This window comes from Carassius carassius, chromosome 8, assembly GCF_963082965.1.
Source record: "Carassius carassius chromosome 8, fCarCar2.1, whole genome shotgun sequence".
Lineage (NCBI taxonomy): Eukaryota > Metazoa > Chordata > Actinopteri > Cypriniformes > Cyprinidae > Carassius > Carassius carassius.
This window is the reverse complement of record NC_081762.1, coordinates 34,413,394-34,433,013: the sequence shown is the minus strand read 5'-3', so window position 1 is coordinate 34,433,013 and position 19,620 is coordinate 34,413,394. Positions and strand designations below refer to the sequence as shown.

General features: G+C 45.6%; 7 non-coding genes across 7 annotated transcripts; all 7 read left to right on the top strand.

The window, feature by feature from the left end:
* The first annotated feature begins 1,647 nt into the window (after nt 1-1,647).
* trnap-ugg (transfer RNA proline (anticodon UGG)) lies at nt 1,648-1,719 on the top strand. Its single transcript has one exon. It is a non-coding gene; the product is annotated as a tRNA-Pro (tRNA).
* A 277-nt stretch (nt 1,720-1,996) lies between these two features.
* On the top strand, nt 1,997-2,069 carry trnaf-gaa (transfer RNA phenylalanine (anticodon GAA)). The gene has a single exon. It is a non-coding gene; the product is annotated as a tRNA-Phe (tRNA).
* Nucleotides 2,070-2,369: 300 nt separating this feature from the next.
* trnaq-cug (transfer RNA glutamine (anticodon CUG)) lies at nt 2,370-2,441 on the top strand. Its single transcript has one exon. It is a non-coding gene; the product is annotated as a tRNA-Gln (tRNA).
* Nucleotides 2,442-7,439: 4,998 nt separating this feature from the next.
* On the top strand, nt 7,440-7,513 carry trnai-aau (transfer RNA isoleucine (anticodon AAU)). The gene has a single exon. It is a non-coding gene; the product is annotated as a tRNA-Ile (tRNA).
* Nucleotides 7,514-7,619: 106 nt separating this feature from the next.
* On the top strand, nt 7,620-7,692 carry trnaf-gaa (transfer RNA phenylalanine (anticodon GAA)). Its single transcript has one exon. It is a non-coding gene; the product is annotated as a tRNA-Phe (tRNA).
* A 296-nt stretch (nt 7,693-7,988) lies between these two features.
* On the top strand, nt 7,989-8,060 carry trnaq-cug (transfer RNA glutamine (anticodon CUG)). Its single transcript has one exon. It is a non-coding gene; the product is annotated as a tRNA-Gln (tRNA).
* A 7,874-nt stretch (nt 8,061-15,934) lies between these two features.
* trnap-ugg (transfer RNA proline (anticodon UGG)) lies at nt 15,935-16,006 on the top strand. The gene has a single exon. It is a non-coding gene; the product is annotated as a tRNA-Pro (tRNA).
* Nucleotides 16,007-19,620: the final 3,614 nt, after the last annotated feature.

Below are 19,620 nucleotides of genomic sequence, written 5' to 3'. Positions count from 1 at the left end.
AAAAAAATTAACTAACGTAGAGAGTGTGGCCGCATTGCATCGATGCTCAGTCTGTCTCTTTAGGGCAGTGGTTCTCAAACCTGTCCTGGAGGCACCCCTGCCCTGCACATTTTTATTGTCTCCCTTATTAGACACACCCAAATAAGGTCTCGCGGTCTCTACTAATGAGCTGATGATTTGAAACAGGTGTGTTAGATGAGGGAAACATTCAAAATGTGAAGGGCAGGGGTGCCTCCAGGACAGGTTTGAAAACCACTGTTTTAGGGAACTGTGCGTAATATGGCACTGTTTTGCAACCAATTTGCACAGGACCATGTCTGAAATACTTTTTGGCAGCTGTGAGCCCAAAAAAAGCTTACGTGGGAGTGTGGCAGCATTGCGTCAACGCTCAGTCGGTCTCTTTAGGGCAATGGTTTTCAAACCTTTCTTGGAGGCACCCCTGCCCTGAACATTTTGTATGTCTCCCTTATTAGACACACCCAAATCAGGTCTTGCAGTCTCTACTAATGAGCTGATGATTTGAAACAGGTGTGTTAGATGAGGGGAAATGCGAAATGTGCAGGGCAGGGATGCCTCCAGGACAGGATTGAAAACCACTGATCTAGGGATGTGTGAGTAAAAGGGCAGGAGCCAACTTGGAGAATGCGGGCATCGATCCCCCTACCTCTCACATGCTAAGCGATCGCTCTACCATTTGAGCTAATTCCCCTGGCCTTTCAAGAATGACGAGCATAGCTGGGAATGACGGGTTTGATGCAAAGAGGCTGTCCCTCCTCTGGGCTTGCTCCTTTGCACTGGCCGAGATTATGTTGTCGAATTTACAAAGAGATTAAGCTTTTGTGTTTAAGGACCTTCTCGGTCTTGTTACGCCAGTATGCATGTGTATGGATTCTTGTATTATGTAGGCTACCTTGGAACACTCGGGTCATGCAGACAACTTCTCACCTCTTTTGCTCACACTGACTTAAAGTCTAAGGAAGCGGTTCTCAATTCTAGTCCTCGCTCCCCCCAGGTCTGCATGTTTTGCATGTCTCTCTTTGTTAGCACACCTGATTCGGATAATCAGCTCATTAGAAGTGAGCTCCTAGCGATTGACATGGTCCCTACACAGTGTTCATTGCTCCCCACTCCCTGAGCAGGGGAAATCCGTCAAAGTATACTTCACTTTGGAACATTGGTTCACGGATTTGTGCTGCGCAACTTCTTCACACATGGAGAAGTGTGACATCATTTACCTCTGTATACCTCGATACACCACTGTATTACTCACTATGAATTGAACATATACATACGCTTTGAACTTGAATCACGGAGGGATGTCATGTGATGTCCAGTTCTCAGGGCACTTACGTTCGAATGGAACAAATGTCTGAAGCTATACAAGAAACTTATAAAATGTGAAGAGCAGGGGGCGCGAGGACTGGAATTGAGACCCGCTGGTCTAAGTGACATCTGACCGTTTCAGCTGTCCTCCCTAACATCCCTCTACATGTTAGATACAGCCCCATTTTTAGGTCAATTAATAGGCCAACTTGCATTCGTTAGCCTTTCACACTGTCTTGAGGACTTTGATTGCTTCCACGTTAGTTCATGTTCCTTCTTTTATTGATGCTGGAATAGCTCTTTTTTCTTGGCTTAGGGAAAGAAGGCTTGTTGGTCTAGGGGTATGATTCTCGATTTGGGTGCGAGAGGTCCCGGGTTCAAATCCCGGACGAGCCCTTGTTCAGGTTAAAACGTGAAGCTTTATTGTCTCATTGCATTCACAAACATTATGGCAGATTTTTTTCCAATCAGGCAGACATGGATGGCTAAGCCAGGCCGGTTAGCTCAGCTGGTTAGAGTGTGGTGCTCATAACTCCAATGTCGCGGGTTCGATCCCCATATTGGCCTGCTGTTTTTATTGTCTGGGGGCTCATCTTTGCTCTGCTCTTCAGCTCACACAAAGAGTAGGGTGATCTCACTGAAATCCCTGCTTGCTAAGCAGAGGTTTGTTGTAGCCGAAATAGCTCAGTTGGGAGAGCGTTAGACTGAAGATCTAAAGGTCCCTGATTCGATCCCGGGTTTCGGCAACATCTCCTACACTTTTCCCTTTTTTGAGGCGGGCCATTGACCAAAAATCACTGGGTTCCAACCTCCCTGTATAACTGCTTCCCCACAGCCAGAGAGCTATCTGTTTCCAAGTTGGCCTCCAACCAAGCAGTTTCGGTTCCATGGTGTAATGGTCAGCACTCTGGGCTTTGAATCCAGCGATCTGAGTCCGAATCTCGGTGGAGACTTTGTGTTTCTTGCTGCAGGAAAAGCTAAAACAGCACTAGTTTGGCGATGGTGCCAGTGTTTGTGGCCCTGTGAGCAACAGCTGCACCAGTTAAGGTTCCATGGTGTAATGGTTAGCACTCTGGACTCTGAATCCAGTGATCCAAGTTCAAATCTCGGTGGGACCTATTTTGCCACCAGTTTGCGCAGGACAATGTCTGAAATACTTTTCGGCACCTTTTAGTCCAAAAAAATTAACTAACGTAGAGAGTGTGGCCGCATTGCATCGATGCTCAGTCTGTCTCTTTAGGGCAGTGGTTCTCAAACCTGTCCTGGAGGCACCCCTGCCCTGCACATTTTTATTGTCTCCCTTATTAGACACACCCAAATAAGGTCTCGCGGTCTCTACTAATGAGCTGATGATTTGAAACAGGTGTGTTAGATGAGGGAAACATTCAAAATGTGAAGGGCAGGGGTGCCTCCAGGACAGGTTTGAAAACCACTGCTTTAGGGAACTGTGCGTAAAATGGCACTGTTTTTTAACCAATTTGCACAGGACCATGTCTGAAATACTTTTTGGCAGCTATGAGCCCAATAAAAGCTAACGTGGGAGTGTGGCAGCATTGCGTCAACGCTCAGTCGGTCTCTTTAGGGCAATGGTTTTCAAACCTTTCCTGGAGGCACCCCTGCCCTGAACATTTTGTATGTCTCCCTTATTAGACACACCCAAATCAGGTCTTGCAGTCTCTACTAATGAGCTGATGATTTGAAACAGGTGTGTTAGATGAGGGGAAATGCGAAATGTGCAGGGCAGGGATGCCTCCAGGACAGGATTGAAAACCATTGATCTAGGGATGTGTGAGTAAAAGGGCAGGAGCCAACTTGGAGAATGCATCGATCCCGCTACCTCTCGCTTGCGCCTACTGCTTCCCACCGACTGAGCCAAAGTAAGCACAAAGCCCACATGAGCCAATCGCGTTTCGCCTGTGGCTTACTTTTGACCAATCGCGTTTCGCCTGTGGCTTACTTTTGACCAATCGCGTTTCGCCTGTGGCTTACTTTTGACCAATCGCGTTTCGCCTGTGGCTTACTTTTGACCAATCGCGTTTCGCCTGTGGCTTACTTTTGACCAATCGCGTTTCTCTTCCGTGGCTTACTTTTGATCAATCGCGTTTCTCTCCTGTGGCCTCCTTTTGACCAATCGCCGTTGTTGTCATCTTTGTTAAAGGTAAGGCTATTACTTCATTCATTGAAAACTGGTCATTATTTGTTCATATACAGTGTGTAATTTTGGAAAATGAATCGTGTCAGTATAGCTAGCTAGCATGTACAGTTCATGCTTTCTTCAGTACCTGTGAACCTGTAACTTTTCACATGATAAATGACCAGATAAGTTAAATTTATCGACCGTCAGCTAATTAAGCTATGCTACTGTCAACAATGATGTGTTTATTGTCTAAGAAATCATGGTTTCTGGGTCCTATGAATGAAAATAATGATTAAACTATTTACATTTATATTTGGTATTAACACATAATAACACACACACATTTTAATTGTAAAAATTGTTACCAAATTGTTGTGGAGATATGGAAAACTGCATTTACCAAGAAATAATTGATATTTTCTAAAATGTAACAATAATTACTTTTTTTTTTTATAAAAAAAACATTGAGAGTCTTAACTAAAAACAAACAAAAAAAGGCCAAATGTATCCATACAGGCTTGTTGAGCAGAATTCTTTAAAAAATGTAAAAAAATATTTCTGTTCAAAGGCTTTTGACTGAAAGTGTATAATAACACTAATCTGCATTTACTAGGGAGAAGTCATTGGACCTGATGGCATCGCTGGGTGGGACAAGGTCCAGGATCTGGCTGGTTTCCTGGTGGGTCTTCGTGAGGCTCCTTACCTCTCCAACCTGCAGGTGACAGAGGCCATCCAGCTGTGGACAGCTCTCCCTGACGTTGATAAACAGCGGGTCAACTATCAGCCTCGACATCAGCCTCAGCTGACACATGGGCGCTTTAAGGCACCGAAGCGGTCCGGAGTCACACCGGGTGTGGAGAGTGTGAAACGGTGTCTGATTGGACATCCTGGGGGTCCAGCACAGTGGCCCAGCACCAGCCGCTTGGTTGAGGCCATTTGTATGAAGCTGTGTGCTTTACACAAGTCACCGACCAAGAAGGCTGGAGTTTGCATCCCCAGGTGGTCTAAAATCCTTTCAGATTACCACCACATCCGAGACCTGGTACTTAACAGTCGAAGGCTGATGGATGAAACAATGATCCAGCTGTTTGAGCTGAACCAGAGGACACTCATTCAGTGGTAAGCAAGGCACATTATTTGGTTCCAGGGAACTGAATACTTCTGTACACACACACACACACACATGAGATATATATATATATATATATATATATTTTACAAGTAATTTACTTTCAGGTTTCAACGTCAGCAGAAGAATCAGGAAATGAGTGTCCTCGCCCAGGGACTGACTCCATCTGACCCAATTGATGTGGCTGATACGCAGCTTCCTCTGCCGAGGGAAAAATTGGATGACGTGCCATCAACATCAGGCCCAAAACATCAATTTATCCTTCCGCCAAATCGAGAAGGACAGGCTCCAATTCTGCGACCGGGTCGCCGGCCCACTGCTGCCAAAAGGGAGTGCCCTATCGCACCCGTCCCCACAGCAGCAGGAGTTGTGCAGCCCATTTCAGCACCTGGGTCACTGTTAGGCACACTAGTCCTTAACCCAGACATGACTGTGTCGATGGAGATTTCATCTTCTGGTGCTTTGACATCCGGTCCAGGCCCAGCTCCGCCTGCTCCAGCGCCTGCTCCAGCGCCTGCTCCAGCGCCTGCTCCAGCGCCTGCTCCAGCGCCTGCTCCAGCGCCTGCTGCTTCTGTGTCCCGTTACACCCAGAGGAACAGGCTCCGGCGGGCCCTGGAGACGGAAAGCGGAGTCCATAAGAGGAAGTATGTGCGAGGGGTAACTTTTAACAAGTGCAGCGAATGTGGGCAGCCCAAAACTAAAGAGTTTGGTCATAGCCGATATGGGAATGCCACATTTTGCTCACGCTCCTCTAATGGAAAAACTTTAGATGATTGGTTGGCAGAACAGCGGCAGGCAAAATAAATGACAAACTCCGCCTCCATAGTAAATAATTTATTTCCTGTGTATATTTTGTATATATTATATGGGCCCACTCTTTTCATATATTTTTTTTTAATATAAGTAGTACATAATATCTTTCCTGTATATATATATATATATATATATATATATATATATATATATATATATATATATATATATATATATATATATATATATATATATATTGTTTATATTATATGGGCCCACTCTTTTCATATTTTTTTTATACAAGTACATTATATCTGTCCTGTATATATTTTGTTTATATTATATGGGCCCACTCTTATCATATTGTCCTTTTTATATTGTGTGTATGTATGTGTGTGTTCATTTTAATAAAACATTTTGTATATATTACTTGGGCCCACTCTTTTATATTGTTCTTTTTATATTGTGTGTATGTGTTTGTATTCATTTTAATAGAACATTTTTTTGATCAGATAAAAAAAAATCTGCTAAATCATATCAATCAAATCATATCCACACACACAAAACATATTTGAAGAAACGTTTTTTATTAATTCTATTTAAACACAAACATGAAAAAGTTTTTTTTAATAATACACACACACACTCACACAAATCTATGTAGTATAAAAGCAATCAATGGTATGTCATAGATAACAAAATAAAAGTCTCGGTTTATTGCACGCTTAACAATACACGTCGTGGACATATGACGTCACGGCTCATCTGAGAGAGCACGGGTTCGAATCCAGGCCGCGGAGGGTAGAATTGTTTCACATGTAATAACAACTCTTCAAAACGCAGAAACATATACCCCGAGTATTGCCGCAGGGGAAATCCTTTGGCGTTTTCACGTGTTCTGCGTCTTTTTCGCTTGCGTGCGGGGCTCAAAGATTGGACCCCTTCCTCATGCTAAGCGAGCGCTCTACCATTTGAGCTAATTCCCCTGGCCTTTCAAGAATGACGAGCATAGCTGGGAATGATGGGTTTGATGCAGAGAGGCTGTCCCTCCTCTGGGCTTGCTCCTTTGCACTGGCCGAGATTATGTTGTCGAATTAACAAAGAGATTAAGCTTTTGTGTTTAAGGACCTTCTCGGTCTTTTTACGCCAGTATGCATGTGTATGGATTCTTGTATTATGTAGGCTACCTTGGAACACTCGGATCATGCAGACAACTTCTCACCTCTTTTGCTCACACTGACTTAAAGTCTAAGGAAGCGGTTCTCAATTCTAGTCCTCGCTCCCACCAGGTCTGCATGTTTTGCATGTCTCTCTTTGTTAGCACACCTGATTCGGATAATCAGCTCATTAGAAGTGAGCTCCTAGTGATTGACATGGTCTCTACACACTGTTCATTGCTCCCCACTCCCTGAGCAGGGGAAATCCGTCAAAGTATACTTCATTTTGGAACATTGGTTCACGGATTTGTGCTGCGCAACTTCTTCACACATGGAGAAGTGTGACATCATTTACCTCGATACACCACTGTATTACTCACTATGAATTGAAAGTATACATACGCTTTGAACTTGAATCACGGAGGGATGTCATGTGATGTCCAGTTCTCAGGGCACTTACGTTCGAATGGAACAAATGTCTGAAGCTATACGAGAAACTTACAAAATGTGAAGAGCAGGGGGCGCGAGGACTGGAATTGAGGCCCGCTAATCTAAGTGACATCTGACCATTTCAGCTGTCCTCCCTAACATCCCTCTACATGTTAGATACAGCCCCATTTTTAGGTCAATTAAGAGGCCAACTTGCATTCGTTAGCCTTTCACACTGTCTCGAGGACTTTGATTGCTTCCACGTTAGTTCATGTTCCTTCTTTTATTGTTGCTGAAATAGCTATTTTTTCTTGTCTTTGGGCCTTCTTGTCAGTGCCTTTCACACTGTCTGGTCTAGGGGTATGATTCTCGCTTTGGGTGCGAGAGGGCCCGGGTTCAAATCCCGGACGAGCCCTTGTTCAGGTTAAAATGTTAAGCTTTATTGTCTCATTGCATTCACAAACATTATGGCAGGTTTTTTCCGATCAGGCAGACACGGCTGGCTAAGACAGGCCGGTTAGCTCAGCTGGTTAGAGCGTGGTGCTAATAACGCCAAGGTCGTGGGTTTGATCCCCATACTGGACAGCTGTTTTTATTGTCTGGGGGCTCATCTCTGCTGTGCTCTTCAGCTCCGACAAAGAGTAGGGTGATCTCACTGAAATCCCTGCTTGCTAAGCAGAGGTTTGTTGTAGCTGAAATAGCTCAGTTGGGAGAGCGTTAGACTGAAGATCTAAAGGTCCCTGGTTCAATCCCGGGTTTCGGCAACATCTCCCACACTTTTCCCTTTTTTGAGGCGGGCCATTGACCAATAATCACTGGGTTCCAACCTCTCTGTATAACTGCTTCCCCACAGCCAGAGAGCTATCTGTTTCCAAGTTGGCCTCCAACCAAGCAGTTTCGATCCATGGTGTAATGGCACTCTGGGCTTTGAATCCAGCGATCTGAGTTCGAATCTCGGTGGAGCCTGTGTGCTTTCTTGCCGCAGGAAAAGATAAAACAGCACTAGCTTGGCGATGGTGCCAGTGTTTGTAGCCCTGTGAGCAACAGCTGCACCAGTTAAGGTTCCATGGTGTAATGGTTAGCACTCTGGACTCTGAATCCAGTGATCCGAGTTCAAATCTCGGTGGGACCTATTTTGCAACCAGTTTGCGCAGGACAATGTCTGAAATACTTTTCGGCAGCTTTTAGTCCAAAAAAATTAACTAACGTAGAGAGTGTGGCCACATTGCATCGATGCTCAGTCTGTCTCTTTAGGGCAGTGGTTTTCAAACCTGTCCTGGAGGCACCCCTGCCCTGCACATTTTTATTGTCTCCCTTATTAGACACACCCAAATAAGGTCTCACGGTCTCTACTAATGAGCTGATGATTTGAAACAGGTGTGTTAGATGAGGGAAACATTCAAAATGTGAAGGGCAGGGGTGCCTCCAGGACAGGTTTGAAAACCACTGTTTTAGGGAACTGTGCGTAATATGGCACTGTTTTGCAACCAATTTGCACAGGACCATGTCTGAAATACTTTTTGGCAGCTGTGAGCCCAAAAAAAGCTAACGTGGGAGTGTGGCAGCATTGCGTCAACGCTCAGTCGGTCTCTTTAGGGCAATGGTTTTCAAACCTTTCTTGGAGGCACCCCTGCCCTGAACATTTTGTATGTCTCCCTTATTAGACACACCCAAATCAGGTCTTGCAGTCTCTACTAATGAGCTGATGATTTGAAACAGGTGTGTTAGATGAGGGGAAATGCGAAATGTGCAGGGCAGGGATGCCTCCAGGACAGGATTGAAAACCACTGATCTAGGGATGTGTGAGTAAAAGGGCAGGAGCCAACTTGGAGAATGCAGGCATCGATCCCACTACCTCTCGCATGCTAAGCGAGCGCTCTACCATTTGAGCTAATTCCCCTGGCCTTTCAAGAATGATGAGCATAGCTGGGAATGACGGGTTTGATGCAAAGAGGCTGTCCCTCCTCTGGGCTTGCTCCTTTGCACTGGCCGAGATTATGTTGTCGAATTTACAAAGAGATTAAGCTTTTGTGTTTAAGGACCTTCTCGGTCTTGTTACTTCAGTATGCATGTGTATGGATTCTTGTATTATGTAGGCTACCTTGGAACACTCGGGTCATGCACACAACTTCTCACCTCTTTTGCTCACACTGACTTAAAGTCTAAGGAAGCGGTTCTCAATTCTAGTCCTCGCTTCCCCCAGGTCTGCATGTTTTGCATGTCTCTCTTTGTTAGCACACCTGATTCAGATAATCAGCTCATTAGAAGTGAGCTCCTAGCGATTGACATGGTCCCTACACAGTGTTCATTGCTCCCCACTCCCTGAGCAGGGGAAATCCGTCAAAGTATACTTCACTTTGGAACATTGGTTCACGGATTTGTGCTGCGCAAATTCTTCACACATGGAGAAGTGTGACATCATTTACCTCTGTATACCTCGATACACCACTGTATTACTCACTATGAATTGAACATATACATACGCTTTGAACTTGAATCACGGAGGGATGTCATGTGATGTCCAGTTCTCAGGGCACTTACGTTCGAATGGAACAAATGTCTGAAGCTATACAAGAAACTTACAAAATGTGAAGAGCAGGGGGCGCGAGGACTTGAATTGAGACCCGCTGGTCTAAGTGACATCTGACCGTTTCAGCTGTCCTCCCTAACATCCCTCTACATGTTAGATACAGCCCCATTTTTAGGTCAATTAAGAGGCCAACTTGCATTCGTTAGCCTTTCACACTGTCTCGAGGACTTTGATTGCTTCCACGTTAGTTCATGTTCCTTCTTTTGTTCATTCAAAATATATAGATGTCTTCATCATTTAATGCTCTCTTAGCTTTTATTTAAACCAGTGTTGTTGATAATATCAGCAGGTCTCATCTCAGCCAGAAGATCTCCCCCTTCTGTGGCCACAGACAATGCCACAGCAAGACCAGAAGTGGGTGTCGGAAGCACTTTTTAGGGTTGGTGCAAAGGGAAAGCTGGAGCTGCGTGAAAACCTACAGTTGTGGTATCACCCCCCTCCACCAGCCCTGTTGTACCACCAAGCTCCAACACCTGATTTTTTTCACAGCGTCTCTTGCTCTGGATGCCATATAAGCTGTGGAAGGTGCGGCTCCAGTGTACTAACCCTGCCTTTGCCACGCAACAGCTGTGTGGTGGTGGACTGCACAGGAGGGTACGACAGGTGTTAGACATTGACAGATACTGCAACCTGGTGACAGAGACCCTGATCTGCACCAGGTGTAGAACCAGCTACCTGTCCTGGAGTCATGCTGTGCTGCAGCAGTTGGACCTGGCCCATCTATCTGAATTCAGGGTCATCCTCACACGCAAGTAATTATTTTGCAGTCATTTTCACTTATGTGCTACCTTTTTTGATAAATATTTCCTACAATAATTAGATACCTTACAATAAGATACTTAAATGAATACTTTTTTCCAAGGTATGCCTGTGACATTCGGGTTCTTCGCTTGCTGCGTGAGAGGGGCATGGGGAATGGCCCAGTGAGGATCACCGGCCAGCCGAGAGAGAACCACAGTGAGGAGTGGTTGAAACGTGCGCTTCGGTACACATCAGAGTGTGTGGCCTTTTTTGATAATCGTGGCCTGCATCCGGTGCACTTCCAGGAGCCACCACCACTTGCTTCAGTACCCAGCTACAAATGGCTCCTCACTGTATACAGTCAGGACATTCTCAACAGGCTCGATCACATAAAGGCCAGCATAACATCCACGTATGGATCAATTTTAAAAATGGATTCAACTAAGAAGGTCAGATAAGCTGCTTACTTGACTGTACCCTTATCTATAATGTATTTTTAGACCGAGAGAGCTTTATTTTTTTCAGTGTAACTGATTTGGATGCCTGTTGTATTATTTGCTATGCTTATTGTTTCTTTCAGATCACCAAGAAGTTGAGCGGGCCTGCGAAAGGCACAGCACATTGGCTTACCTCAGTGGGCAATGAGATAGGTCAGGTGCTGATGAGTGTCCTGACTGCGAATGAAGGGGCTGGGTTAGACCACATGGCTGCAGGGCTCATGGAGCGATACCGGAGTGCTGGTGTTGATCCTCCCACTGTCATTTATGTGGACTGTGATTGTTGCAAGACAGTGGGAGAGACTAAATTGAAGAGGCGGTTCAGCGGCTGGCCCGATGTCATCGTCCGCCTAGACATTTGGCATTTTATGCGACGTCTGGCAGTAGGGTGCACCACTGATGCCCACCAGTCGTACCCTACTTTTATGGCTAGGCTGTCATCCTGTATTTTTGAGTGGGATGCAGGGGATCTCACTCTGCTGAGACGGGCCAAAAGGGAGCAACTCATCCAACAGGGCTGGCCTACACTGACAGAGGCAGAACTGGACCATCATTTAACTAAAGCTGAGCTGCTCCAGCACTGCAGGAGGAGAACACGAGGAGAAGAAACCACTATCCGCCTCCTTGATATGCTCATCAGAGAGCTCATGGGTGGCAAGGGGAATGATGCTCTTGGTGTTCCACTACTTGACAGTGTGAGAATGCAGCACATCTGGAATGTCCAGAGGCGGCACGTCACCTGTATCCAAGATCCTCCAAATGTGCCGCTCTATACTGAAACTGGAACTACAAACAAGGGTGGGGTGGTTCTAAAAACCTATCGTTGTGCCAGAGGCTCCACATCCCTGGAATCATTTCACTGCCACCTAAGCAGATTTATTCCAGGTTTGTCATGTCAGAATATACCACATTTTGCCACTAATTCATGTTTATCAAGATATTTGCAGATTAAATTTTCTGTTTTGCATTTTCCCAAAGCAATATTTGGCTTTCTATTTCTTTTTCTAGGGAACAGCGCAAACAGCCTGAACTTCCAGATTTATCTTCTGGAAGGTTTATTACGCTGGAATCAGGACCGGGCTGAAGCTGCTGTTGCAGATGAAGGTTCAACTCTGCGCTCTTACACAGGGGAGCTGGTTTACTCTGTCAATGAGAACTACAATAAGTTGTATGGCAGGAAATTGGTCCCAAGCTTCACTCGACCTGCAGTATACACAGGTAAAAATATTTTGATAAATGCAGCTCATGATGTAGCATGTTTTTGTTAAAATTACAATTGCTTTTGGACAGTAATAATGTAATTTTGACATATCAGAGAAAAATTATACTACCAGAATATTTGTACATTATTCTGTGTTCTAGGTTTCAGGGGAGAAAATAAAATACATAGTAGAATATAGAGTAATCCTGTCTTTTTATGATACCCTCTGAATTAGATATATATTGTTCATACAGAAGTGGACAACAACATATTTACTGCATTTCTGAATAAACATTTCTGCATAATTTCCATTAAAAACGTTTTCTGTTACAAATATTTCCTCAGGAGAGCTCATTGGAGTACAGTACTTGTTGAGGCAGAATAGTCAGCCCCTGGAGGACATGTGCCCTACCTCTGAGAGGACCTCTCATTTGCTGGAGGAGATAGATGTGGAGGAGCAAGTGGAAATGGATGAGGGTTTCATTGATTTCTTTGGAGAGGAAGCCACAGTGGCAAATCTTGTGGCATCAGATGACTTAGTCCTTTCAGGTCCACCAGTTCTACCAGCTGCACCAGTTCCCAGTGTCCAGGCTCCTTCAGCTGCACCAGTGCCCAATATAGCTGCACCTGTGCCCAGTGTCCAGACTCCACCAGTGCCCAGTGTCCAGGCTCCTTCAGCTGCACCAGTGCCCAGTATCCAGACTCCACCATGGCCCAGTGTCCAGGCTCCTTCAGCTGCACCAGTGCCCAGTGTAGCTGCACCAGTGCCCAGTGTCCAGGCTCCTTCAGCTGCACCAGTGCCAAGTGTAGCTGCACCAGTGCCCAGTGTCCAGGCTCCACCATGGCCCAGTGTCCAGGCTCCTTCAGCTGCACAAGTGCCCAGTGTAGCGGCACCAGTGCCCATTGTCCAGGCTCCTTCAGCTGCACCAGTGCCCAGTGTAGCTGCACCAGTGCCCAGTGTCCAGGCTCCTTCAGCTGCACCAGTGCCCAGTGTCCAGACTCCACCAGTGCCCAGTGTCCAGGCTCCTTCAGCTGCACCAGTGCCCAGTGTAGCTGCACCAGTGCCCAGTGTCCAGACTCCACCAGTGCCCAGTGTCCAGGCTCCTTCAGCTGCACCAGTGCCCAGTGTAGCTGCACCAGTGGCCAGTGTCCAGGCTCCACCACTGCCCAGAGTCCGGGCTCCTTCAGCTGCACCAGTGCCCGGTGTAGCTGCACCAGTGCCCAGTGTCCAGACTCCTTCAGCTGCACCAGTGCCCAGTGTAGCTGCACCAGTGCCCAGTGTCCAGGCTCCTTCAGCTGCACCAGTGCCCAGTGTAGCTGCACCAGTGCCCAGTGTCCTGGCTCCACCACTGCTCAGAGTCCGGGCTCCTTCAGCTGCACCAGTGCCCAGTGTAGCTGCACAAGTGCCCAGTGTCCAGACTCCACCACTGCTCAGTGTCCAGGCTCCTTTAGATACACCCTCAGCAATGGTAAAATTTCCTTTTCTATACGAATTGTGACTCATTTAGTTATTTGCCATTAAGCAGTAAACTTACTTAACAGCATGTAAATACCTAACCAACAGTTATATATTTCCAGGCTGTTGACGAGCACTGCATTCCTGGAATGGACCGGGTGGATGCGTTGTTGGACTGTCTGGTGGAGCTGCGCACACAGACAAGCCTCACACTTACCAACCAACAAGTTGCGACCATTGTGGGTTTTTGGCAGAACCTGGACAAATTTGATAAAGACAGGGTAGTGTATGCTGCTCGTCATCAAGACAGGCTACTTACAGGACGTTTTAGGTCCCCGAAAAAGAAAGCTGTCTTCACTCCTGGTGTCGAAAGCACAAAAAGGTGTGTTTTGGGTTCTAGCAGCTCTCCAGCACAGTGGCCTAATTGCTGTTGGCTTGTTGAAATAATTTTCATAAGGTTATGTAACATCCACCGAAGCCCCAAGAAACAGCGGACAGAATCTCTGTCTAGATGGGATCTCATTCTTCGTGATTACAGAAGAATTCGGCAGCTAATCTTGAGCAATGGAACGGTGATGAGTGACACAACCCTTCAGCTAGTTGAGGTAAATCATAGGACTCTTACGACGTGACACAATTACCATTTAAAAGGTCAGGAGGTCTCATTGCTGTTGCAAGGGCTGGACCTTCCAGAGGCACGTCCAGTGGCTTTGGATGCTTTGCCTCCAGCACGAGTACAGCCTGTTGTGCCTCCACAATATAGCCACCAGTTGCATACCTACCAGATGCCACCAGACACAGCTGGACAGGCAAAGACCAAGTTTAGAAAGATTGGGCCCTCAGCTACCTGTACATCTGCCACAGCAACTTCAATCTGGCCATCAGCCGTACACCCTCAGCGTTCAGCCACGTCCACCCAGTTAAGGCCAATTTGTCCCAGGCCGACAGCACCACACCCATTGGTTCCTGACACACCCACTGCCCCTGTTGTGTCTCTGATGTTTCTGGTGCCCTGCCTATTTTGCAACCAGTTTGCGCAGGACAATGTCTGAAATACTTTTCGGTAGCTTTTAGTCCAACTAACGTAGAGAGTGTGGCCGCATTGCATCGATGCTCAGTCTGTCTATTTAGGGCAGTGGTTTTCAAACCTGTCCTGGAGGCACCCCTGCCCTGCACATTTTTATTGTCTCCCTTATTAGACACACCCAAATCAGGTCTTGCAGTCTCTACTAATGAGCTGATGATTTGAAACCGGCTAGAGAAGGCAGCTCGAGGGGGGTGGAAGTCGGAAGAAAAATTTTAGAATGAGGCCTAGAGAAAACACTTGTACTGTACTCAGGGCACTACGGGGAATCCATTTTTGTAAATTTTATGCCATAATACTGTAGAAATATGCATAGAAAAAATGTTGGATTTTGGTTAATTTCACCACATGAGGTGAATGTTAACCAAAATGTCACACATTTTGCCAAGCTGTAACTCCGCCAAAACGGGGCCAAACTGCACCAAAATCGGGACAAAGTCAGACCAGTGGGCCCTCTATCCGACGACACAGGCCCATGTCCCTATGACCCCGGGGGTCCGAGTTACGGCCCCCCAAAATGTGGAATTTTATCCGTTATAACTAAGGAACCGGACCACCCAGGAACTCGAGGGTGGTCGCATACGGTAGGCCCCTCGACCCTCTAGGGATCTCCCGAATTTCAGCCCCGGGGTCCACCGCTTCGCGGAGATATTAGCAAAATAATAGTACCATCCACCCCCCTCGCACCTACTCATCCATGCCGGCCAGGGTGCACCCTCCCCGGCTAGAGAAGGCAGCTCGAGGGGGGTGGAAGTCGGAAGAACATTTTTATGATGAGGCCTAGAGAAAACACTTGTACTGTACAAAGGGCATTCAGAGGAATCCATTTTTGCAAGTTTTATCCCAAAATACTGAAGAATTTGCATAAAAACGAGCGTAGAATTTTGGCACACTTGTGCACCACATGTGGTGCGTGTCTCACTGTTCATTAAATAGCAACTGTATTTAACTTTATTTATTTCAAATGTTTGCCATATTATTAAAGAAAACACCTCTACTGTACGCAGGGCACTCAGACGAATCAATTTTTGTAAATTTTATCCCATTATACTGAAGAAATATGCATAGAAAAAATGTTGGATTTTGGTTAACTTCACCACGTGGTGAATGTTAACCAAAATGTCACACATTTTGCCAAGCTGTAACTCTGCCAAAACGGGGCCAAGCTGCACCAAAATCGGGACAAAGTCAGACCAGGGGGCCCTCTATGCGACGACACCAGCCCCAAGTCCCTATGACCCCGGGGGTCCGAGTTACGGCCCCCCAAAATTTGGAATTTGAACCGTTATAACTCTGGAACCGGACCACCCAGGAACTCGTGGTTGGTCGCATACGGTAGGCCCCTCGCCCTCTAGGGATCCCCCGAATATCCCATAATAATGTAAAAATATTCATAGAAAAAAATTTGGATTTTGGTTAATTTTACCAGAAGAAGAAGGCTCATTGGTCTAGGGGTATGATTCTCGCTTTGGGTGCGAGAGGTCCCGGGTTCAAATCCCGGACGAGCCCTTGTTCAGGTTAAAACGTGAAGTTTTATTGTCTCATTGCATTCACAAACATTATCGCAGGTTTTTGCTAATCAGGCAGACACGGATGGCTAAGCCAGGCAGGTTAGCTCAGCTGGTTAGAGCGTGGTTCTAATAACGCCAAGGTCGCGGGTTTGATCCCCGTACTGGCCAGCTGTTTTTATTGTCTGGGGGCTCATCTCTGCTGTGCTCTTCAGCTCCGACAAAGAGTAGGGTGATCTCACTGAAATCCCTGCTTGCTAAGCAGAGGTTTGTTGTAGCCGAAATAGCTCAGTTGGGAGAGCGTTAGACTGAAGATCTAAAGGTCCCTGTTTTGATCCCGGGATTCGGCAACATCTCCCACACTTTTCCCTTTTTTGAGGCGGGCCATTGACCAAAAATCACTGGGTTCCAACCTCTCTGTATAACTGCTTCCCCACAGCCAGAGAGCTATCTGTTTCCAAGTTGGCCTCCAACCAAGCAGTTTCGGTTCCATGGTGTAATGGTCAGCACTCTGGGCTTTGAATCCAGCGATCTGAGTTCAAATCTCGGTGAAGCCTGTGTGCTTTCTTGCCGCAGGAAAAGATAAAACAGCACTAGTTTGGCGATGGTGCCAGTGTTTGTGGCCCTGTGAGCAACAGCTGCACCAGTTAAGGTTCCATGGTGTAATGGTTAGCACTCTGGACTCTGAATCCAGTGATCTGAGTTTAAATCTCGGTGGGACCTATTTTGCCACCAGTTTGCGCAGGACAATGTCTGAAATACTTTTCGGCACCTTTTAGTTCAAAAAAATTAACTAACGTAGAGAGTGTGGCCGCATTGCATCAATGCTTAGTCTGTCTCTTTAGGGCAGTGGTTCTCAAACCTGTCCTGGAGGCACCCTGCCCTGCACATTTTTATTGTCTCCCTTATTAGACACACCCAAATCAGGTCTTGCAGTCTCTACTAATGAGCTGATGATTTGAAACAGGTGTGTTAGATGAGGGGAAATGCGAAATGTGCAGGACAGGGATGCCTCCAGGACAGGATTGAAAACCACTGATCTAGGGATGTGTGAGTAAAAGGGCAGGAGCCAACTTGGAGAATGCAGGCATCGATCCCGCTACCTCTCGCTTGCGCCCACTGCTTCCCACCGACTGAGCCAAAGTAAGCACAAAGTAAGCCCACATGAGCCAATCGCGTTTCGCCTGTGGCTTACTTTTGACCAATCGCGTTTCGCCTGTGGCTTCCTTTTGACCAATCGCGTTTCGCCTGTGGCTTACTTTTGAACAATCGCGTTTCTCTTCCGTGGCTTACTTTTGATCAATCGCGTTTCTCTCCTGTGGCCTCCTTTTGACCAATCGCCGTTGTTGTCATCTTTGTTAAAGGTAAGGCTATTACTTCATTCATTGAAAACTGGTCATTATTTGTTCATATACAGTGTGTATTTTTGGAAAATGAATCGTGTCAGTATAGCTAGCTAGCATGTACAGTTCATGCTTTCTTCAGTACCTGTGAACCTTTTCACATGATAAATGATCAGATAAGTTAAATTTATCGACCGTCAGCTAATTAAGCTATGCTACTGTCAACAATGATGTGTTTATGGTCTAAGAAATCATGGTTCCTGGGCCCTATGAATGAAAATAATGATTAAACTATTTACATTTATATTTGGTATTAACAGATAATAACACACACACATTTTAATTGTAAAAATCGTTACCAAATTGTTGTGGAGATATGGAAAACTGCATTTACCAAGAAATAATTGATATTTTCTAAAATAATGTAATAATAATGACTTTTTTTTATAAAAAAACATTGAGAGTCTTAACTAAAGACAAACAAAAAAAGGCCAAATGTATCCATATGGGCCAAAGTATGTGGGAATAGTGCTCATTTTAATTTAGGTAGACCAGAAAGTTAAAAACACAGAAAAATGGCTGAGATTTTAAGAGGTAAAAGCACCTGGTGTAACCCTGGGGTAAGATGACAACATTTGAAGTATGATATGTTTAATGTAATATTTTGTAGACTGGTGTGTGTGTAATCATGGTTTAAGATGACAGCATTGAAAATAAAGGAAATTTCAGACTTCATATTGACGTTACATATTTTATATGTCAGGGATTCCTGTCCTTTGTAGAAAACTCATCTTCAGGACAGTTTATGTAATGGCCATGTTTATTACCACAGTAACATAGTTTATGCGTAGCTTGTTAAATTATTGTTAAACAGTTAACATACAGGTGTCTTTTAGATTGCAAAAGGTAGTAGTCTTTTTCTGATTTTCATTTCAGAAAATGTATGCATATCCCTCTTTTCAACGGCAATCGGCAACATCAAGCCGACTCCTCATGGCACCTTCGGTGGAGGCGAGGCGCCTTGAAAATGTGGAGTCTGGAAGGGCCAAACCTAAGGAGGAGGTGCTGTCAGAGGCCAGTACTTTTGTCAGCACAAACGGTGGAGACCCCAGTGACCAGTTTTTAGTACTGGCTCACTGCAAACTTCAGTTTGGGAAGTACCAGGGCCAGAGATTTAGATGGCTCCTGGAAAACTCTCTGGGGTATGCCGTGTATTAGGTGCTCAGCATTTCCAATGAGACGGCGCAGACAACACCCCTGTCAGAAAATAAACAACTGTTCCTACAGTACACTTCTCAAATTAGAGAGATGGCAGAAGAAGTGGAGAAGTATCAGAGGAAGCAGGCAATGCAGGCAGAAGCCCGGGCAACTGGAGACCAGGGCTGCTTGATGGTGGAGTTTGGTGACTTCCAGGGCCGGTCCATGAAAGATGTTTATGAGGACCAGAGCAAGGAGGCTCATGCCCTCATCAGGTACCTCGTTAAGGCAGATGCCAGGCCCAAAACCAACATGGCCATTTTCAAGACATATGTCCTGAAAAGACGGGCTTCTGCTGTGGGCACCAGCGTACGTCAGCCTGCACCTCACGCTGCAACCTCCAGTGTTTCTGCAACCACTGCACCTCCACCTGCAGCTATCCAAACTGGTGTACAGAAGACCGCAACTGTGAAAGCGCTGTTGGCACGTGGCAAAAATTTGTCGCCTTCACAGCTGGCAAAAAAACTCATGTCACCAGTTAAAGCCTGTGAGTAGGAGTGTGAATATAGAATTTTACCTACAGCATTTCTACATATATTAATTTATCATTATGGCAAACTTGTCAACTTGCCATTTCCAGATCCATTATTGCAGTGCACTTTACCTCCTCCAGCAGCAGAACCCCCAGCCAAACATTTGCCCCCCATGCAGCTTTTCGCTACTGGTAAGTAAGCACCATCTTACATATGTTTGTCTCTGTGTATTGTTCACAATGATAGTTTTAACATTTGTGCTCCAGGCAAGTCCGTTCCCACTGCTGAAGATGACGATGAGGAGCTGGTATTTGCTGCATCACAATGTGAAGGACAGCTAAATACAGGTGTGGCATATGACACAAATGCACATATTACAAGAATGTTTTGTGAAAACACACTGAGAAGCGTTATTTCTTGGGGGAAAATAATCAACATTTTAAAATGTTTTGTTTACAATACAGAATTATATCATATCATGCCTCAAGCGGGATGCTTTCTTTGAGTGCACTTCTTCAAAACGTAAGGATGTTCCAAGGTGT